Below are 7,124 nucleotides of genomic sequence, written 5' to 3' on the forward strand. Positions count from 1 at the left end.
CTACTCTACTTTCTCCACTACCCTCTGAATTTGCCTGCCTAGCCTCCTGCGCATTCGCCATGTATAAAACTCCACAAATCTTCAAATTATCCACCACTGCCCGCCCAAACTCCAACCCCAAGCCCCCCCCCCCACCCAAGCACCCACCTCCAGTAAACACGATTTCGCCCTATTTACTGTCATGCCCGACGCCTCAAAAATACCAAATACCCTCCCCACCGTACGCAATCCCTCCACCCCTTCTATCAGGATAGTGGTATCATCCACATGCCCCACAATGCCTGAACGCCCTTCCCTCTCCATTTAATGCTCCTATCCCCTCAACGAGCCCATAGAACTGATGTTGCATGCACGCAAACAGAATTTGTGAAAGAGGGCACCCCTGCCGTAATCCCTCTCTCCATTTTAACCAGCCTTCCCAATTTGCCATTAACTTGGACCCGTGCCATAGCCGCCGAGTAGCGTATCAACCCACCTCGCCACTCCCAGTCCAAACCCCAGTCGCAACAAACAAGCCCTCAAAAATTTTCTATTCACAGTCATATGCATTCTCCCAATCAATACCCAAAAGTCCTCCCCCCTCGCAACCCTCCAAAAAGTCCCTTATGCCCCCATGCCCAACTCGTACTTAGTCCCGGTATACCCATCTGACCTCTATGTACAACCCCACCAATTACCTTCATCCTATTACCTAATATCTTTGCAAAAATCTTGTAGTCAGAACACATTAGCGACATAACTACACTCGCTTAAAACACTCCCCACTTGCTTTTTACGAACCAACACAACCACTCCAATACTTTGTGTCGGACTTAGCTTGCCCTCCCGCAACATGCAATTCATGGCCTCCACCAGACAAGTCTTAATATGCTCCCAACTAAAAAATCATTTGAAATCCCATCGATGCCTGGTGCTTTTCCAGTACTTATGTTAAACACTGCCTCCTCAACTTCCCCCCCACACTAATCGCTCCTCCCATCTCCATCCCCTCCACTTCTTTTTGCCCTAACCCCCCCCCTCCAACACTTCCTCAAAAACATCGCCTTTCCCCCCCCCCCTTTCTCCATTTCTCTCGAAACCAGAAATCAGTATAATTTCTCATGCCTTCTGTAGTAGTAAGCACCTGTCCCTTATGATATCCACCCATATCCTCGCTCACCTCTAATTGCAAAATAGTCGACTCCTTCTGCCTTGCCCTAAAAAGTCTTAAAACACTTCCCGAAGGTTTATCCCCCCACAATACAGCCTCCAATCCTGCCCTCACATGCACGGCATCAAATCTATCATTGTGTATCTCTGCCAGTCTACCTCTAAGTTGCTCCACGGTCCCATACTGCTTCCCCCACTTCCTCGTCATAACACTTTCAGCTGACATTCCAAACAATTCTAACCCATACCTCCACCTGGCCTCTTCCCATCCCCTATTTTTAAAGAATCCAGCAATACCCGGCTTAGCTCGCTTCTCCCACCATTCCAAGACACGACCCCACATCCCTTGATCCCCAAAAAGAGGGCCACCAATCCCCAAAAGCCACACTCACCCCCTCCCCCTTCACAAGTCTCGCATTTAATTTCCAATAACCAGTGTATATCCTAACCATGCCCTCCCAATCAAGATCCGCAATAACCGCCCTGTGGTCCGAAAACCCCACATCGAAGGTCATAACTCCTAGTACTCTTATTGCCTCCGTAGCATAGAGCCTATCCAGTCGTGCAGCAGAACCCCTTCGTACAAATTTATACTCAATCCTCCAAAGCATTCGCTGCCTGACCACGGTAGTGTGCGGTAGTGCTCTGCACCCCTCTGCTGTGTGTAGGCGAGCGCCCTTGTCAGTTACCTGGCTGCAGTGGTGTGAAGTGGTGCTGTCACACCTCGGCTAACAACTTAGGTGCACTGTGATCGTCAAGATGGCGGTTAGTCTGAGACGAAGGATAAATACTGTAGGCATCGAGCTACTTAAAGGAACGATAACGACCAGTTCTGCGCAAGTCTTATTGCCAAAGATCATACGGGAGACTTATGGAGTAAAAGATTGTGACTTGTATGGTGTAGCATTGAACGGAGGACAACGAATTTTCGTCAAACTGCTATCTGCAACGGTTTATGAATCGTTAATCACCAGGTTTCAGGACGTGAGTCTTAACGTCACACCAGCTGTCACTGTAAGAATGATAGATGTTTCACGGTATTATACGGATCGTTACGCAACGTTCCCTTGAGGCGGACGAGGCAGATATAAGGAAAGTTTGAGAAGTATGGGACGGTGCATTATGCTCAACATGGTACGTGGGCGGCAGGAGCCTATGCTGGTTTTCCAGAGGGTTCTTTCAACCTCAAAATGACTGAGGCACCAAATACCTTCCTATGTGTACCTACAAGATTTCAGGACGCAGGTAATGGTAATGTACCCAGGACAACGACGTACGTGCCGCCTATGTGGCGAGTATGATCACATAGCGGCGACCTGTGAGAAGCGAAGACATGTGCCTGGACCTGTGGTGGACGTCGCAGCCCCTGCTTCAAAGGTGGCAGGTGAGGAACAAACATCGGATGGAGGGCGTGGTGTTTTGTGGAGCGAGATAGTGGATCGGGCACACAGGACTGGTGGTGAGTTGGAGTCCCGCCCCCAACTGCCTGATCAGGTGTCTCCTGTGGATAAGGAGGAGCAGCAAGTACAAGAGAAGGTTCATGAGATTGAGGAGGAATTGGTGGAGGTGTTGAAGACGTTGTCACCACCAGAGAGGGATGTTACATCTGCGCGTGGTGTCATTGGAGAATCGTCGCTTCCAGAAAGTCTGAGACATGATAATTTGGGACGTGATGGTGGTTTGGAGTCATCCATTGACTCATTACACCATTCTCAGGTGGAGGTGGAGGTTCATCGAGAGGTAACATCTGATCAAGATATGTGTAACATGAGTGTCACGAGAAAGAGGGCGGCTACATCAGATTCTGATGACGTCCTTACGCCTGCACAAAGGCCTGGGAAAAAGACTGAGGTCAAGTGTGAAGGTAGTGGTGTAGGTGGTGGTAGCCATGATAGGAGGCACCGGAAGGGGAAGGGGGGAGGAAAGAGAGCACTCTGAAGGTGTTGAACGTAAATTCAAGCTCTGGAGTTGTAAAGAGTGATGAGAGGAAGCAGGGTGGAAACTTTAATAGGCCTTAGATGTATGTCTGTAAATGTTAATGGGTTATGTAGCGGTATGAAGAGAGATTGGTTTCGTAATTTTCTGAATAAATCTAGAGTGGATGTTGTGTTCTGCAGGAGCACAATTTCAAAGAGGGTAGGGTGTTGGAGGTGGCAGGATTTCGGTAGTTACCCTGCCATCTCCCTGTCTAAAAGGTGGTGGAATTTTAATAAGGGAGACGAGCCTGTTTGTTTTGCAAGAGAAGAGGGAGGAGGGGAGGGGAGGGAGGGTGTTGTGTGGATGGGTGGGTGGATGGGTAAGCGTGTGTCTTTTGTGAGTGTATGCGCCGGCAGAAAATAACATAAAGGTAAAGAATGATTTTGTGTGTGAGGATCTTGTGTTTTTCTTAAGTGCACTGCCAGAGGTGGCGATAGTTGGTGGGGACTGGAATAGTGTAATCAGGGTGGCTGATGTGGACCCAAGAGGAGCTGGATATATGTCTGTTGCTCTTAGGATTTATTAAGGGATGTTAGGTTACGTGATGCCTTTGGGGGAGCGTGAGACTGAATATACGTTTGTTAGGAGTGGTTATGCTACGAGACTAGATAGAGTGTACCTTTCTCGGAGTGAACGTGAAATCTTTCAGTACTGTTGAGACTACAATGTCAGATCATAGGGCAGTGGTGGTGGAGGTTGGGTGGGGACGTCATGACATATATAGAAGTTATTGGAAATTGAATATAAGTGTGTTAGGAGATGAGGAGGGGTTGAGGGGTTTTCAGTCCTATGGAGGGAGCTTTAGTGTGGAAGAACAGGGAGGATGACATTGTGACATGGTGGGATAGTGTCGCAAAGGAAAGGATTAGAAAGTTTTATGTGAGAAGGAAAACGTATAAATAATTTAAAATATGGACTGGCTAACTATTTAGAGGATAGGTTAAGAGCTTCTATGGGAGGGGGGTGGGTGGGAATAATTTTCCTATGGATGAAATAGCTGAAATAAAGGGGAGGTTGAGGGTGTTGCAAAATGAAAGGTTTCAAGCTGTAAGGATGCAGGCAGGGGTGGAGGAAGTGCTTTGGGGCGACAAGCCGTCAGCGCAGGTTTTGCGCATCAAAAGCAAAGGCAGGCGCTGACGGCTATACCATGTTTAGAGGTAACGGAGATGGTTGGGAATTATAGAGTAGGGCAGGAGATACGAACCACGGCGGGGATGTGTGCGTATGGAGGCTTGGACACGAGAAATACTGGAACAGTGGGGGTGGGTGACGGGGCATTGGACAAGGTGTATGCATGTGATGTGTAATTTAGGAAATAGTGATCGAAAGGCTTTAGGTGGGACGATTACGGCAGAGGAAATAGAGAATGCGTTAAGGGAATGAGGAAGGGGAAAGCTCGGTATTGATGGTCTCCCGGTAGAATTTTATTTACAACATTGGGCGTTGATAAAGGAATTTATAGTTAGGTTATTTAATAGTATGAAGGAGAAGGGGAAGTTGGGGGAGAAGCGAGGAAACAGCAGTAGTAGTGCTGGTCCCTGAAGGTCAAGGCAGCCCACCCTTCGGGAGTACCGAGCCATATCACTGATGTGTGCAGACTATAAGGTTTGCAAAAATTTTAGGTAATAGGTTCAAATGTGTAGTGGAGAGGGTGGTGTCAAAATCTCAGTTCGGGTTGCCGGGAAGGTCGATGATTGAAGGGCATGGGATACTGAGAAGTTTTGTGGAAGCTAAGGGTGGGGGTGGAGGGGCGGCTTTGTTGGCTCTAGACTGGCAGGGAGCATATGATAGAGTGGAAAGGGGAGCTTTGCAGGTTATACTTAGGAGACAGGGTTTTGGGGAGGAAATAGTCGAGTGGGTAAATACGTTGTACAAGGGGGCGAAAATGAGGATACAGATTAATGGGTGTATGGGGAGGGAAATTGCAATGGAAGAGGCCTTAGACAGGGATGCCCCATGTCCCAAATATTGTTTGCGTGTTTCCAGGACCCTTTATAGAATGGTTGACTGTAGCTTATGTACGCCATGTGCGGGAAGTGTGGGGGTGGGGAGGGCCTGGCCAAGGGGTTAATTGGATATGTTGACGACACCACTGTTCTCTTTCGTGCAGGGATGTCAATGAGTGTTGGACGAGGTGGTGCAATTATTTGGAAGTGACACGGGTATGCAGGTAAATAGTGCAAGTCAAGGTGCATGGGGTTGGGTTCTTGGGTGGGGGTGGGGGTGGGGGGGAGATGTAATGTTGTTAAAGAATGGGCGGTGTCTTTAAAGATTTGTGGTATTATTTATAGGGATGACATGGTTGCGGCGCGGGAGGAAAATTAGGATAGGTTATTGGAAAGGATCGTGGGGCGTCTAGGTGTTCTGAGACCCCAGCACCTAACTCTGATACAGCGAGTGATAGTCGTGAACATTTTATTGTATAGTAAGGTTTGGTATGTTGCAGCTGTGTTCCCAATTACAGGGACAGCGATTGCGGGGATACCAAGACGGGTGTACAAATTTATGGGGTTCACATTGTGATTGGTTACGGAGGGAGGTTGTAATGTTACCTGTAAGTCAGGGTGGGTTGGGGTTGTTGGATTTGAGACGGAGGGCTAAATGTGTGTTCATTAAATGGGAAGTGTTGCGTGAGGGTGTGAACGCGGGGCGTTTGGGAAGGATACACGACAGGCTGGGTATGTGGTATCGAGGAATGGAGTTGAGGGAATGTGAAATAGTTTTGAGGGCTGTTATGTTGGTTAGGGAACTGAGAAAGGTTCGTATAAGGGTTTTGTGTAGGTTACTTGTAGGTAGGTGCGTTGTCCCAGTTGAGGGTTTGTTCCCCCATGTATGCGTGGAAGAGTATTTGGTTTAGATTTAGTAAATTGAAGTTAAAACCTCGGGCGCGTGAGGTGATGTTTCGTTTTCTGCATGGGATCCTTTCCGTCTGGTGAGATATTACGAAACAGACAGGTTGTAGAGGGTGGGGGGTGTGGTATCTGTGGAGGGGATGAGACAGCGTACCATGTAGTTTACTTTTGTGAAGGGCTAGAGGAGGTTAGGTGCTGGTTAAGTAGGTTGGTACAGAGGGTGGGGGGCCGTGGGGTGTGGTTTTGGTTTTGTGCTCTAAGTCTAGATATGGGTGGGTTAGACGAGGGTGTCATAAGAGCTTTAGATTATATCATGGTAGATTATATATATATGTCGTGGGTGATGAGGGGGAGAGGGGATAGTGAGGAGAGAAGAAAGGTTCTTGCGGTAACGTTCTATAGTACGAGGTGTCGTAACAGATTTGTATGGGAGGAGGTGGGATCAGGCTTTCTCAGAGGGGTATAGAATGCTAACGTTAGGGATTCTCGTAAATCTGTGATTGGATATGAGTGAATGAAGGAGTTTTCATAGGTTGGAGGGAGTCAGGGGCAACAGGGCGGGCCTCCGGGGCTCCCTGGGGGCGAGTGGTGTTGTGAATGTGGGTTTGGAATGGTTTCCTGGTTTTCATTGGGACTTTATGGCATCCAAGTGTGGATGTAGAGCTCAAGGTCTCGTTATGGTTGATATAACACTTTTCGGAATGTAGGTATAATATAGTAGATTTTATTATGATGTGTATCAGTCTTGTATAACATGATTCTTGAGAAATAAGTTATTTGCGACATGCAGTGTGTTTTAGTTTGTATTTATGTTACGTGCTGGGTTTTTAACGATGAGAGATACTTATATCCTGTTTTGCATTGTGCATACAGTGCATATGATTAATGTGATTTTGTGAAAATTTTTGTGTACGTGTGGGTGTGTGTGGTGGTGGGTGTGTGGGTGTGTATGTGTATATATATAAATATATATCTCTTTCTATTGTATTGAGCCTTGTCATGGGTCAGACGTTATGTAATACTTTATATATGCATGATTGATTCTTTTTTAAAGTTTATAATTAAGGTCTGTACCTGATACCTGGTTTGGTGTTCATGCAAGTTCTTGATGTTAAGTTTTAGTCTGTATGGTATACAGACATATCT

This window comes from Cherax quadricarinatus, chromosome 4, assembly GCF_038502225.1.
Source record: "Cherax quadricarinatus isolate ZL_2023a chromosome 4, ASM3850222v1, whole genome shotgun sequence".
Lineage (NCBI taxonomy): Eukaryota > Metazoa > Arthropoda > Malacostraca > Decapoda > Parastacidae > Cherax > Cherax quadricarinatus.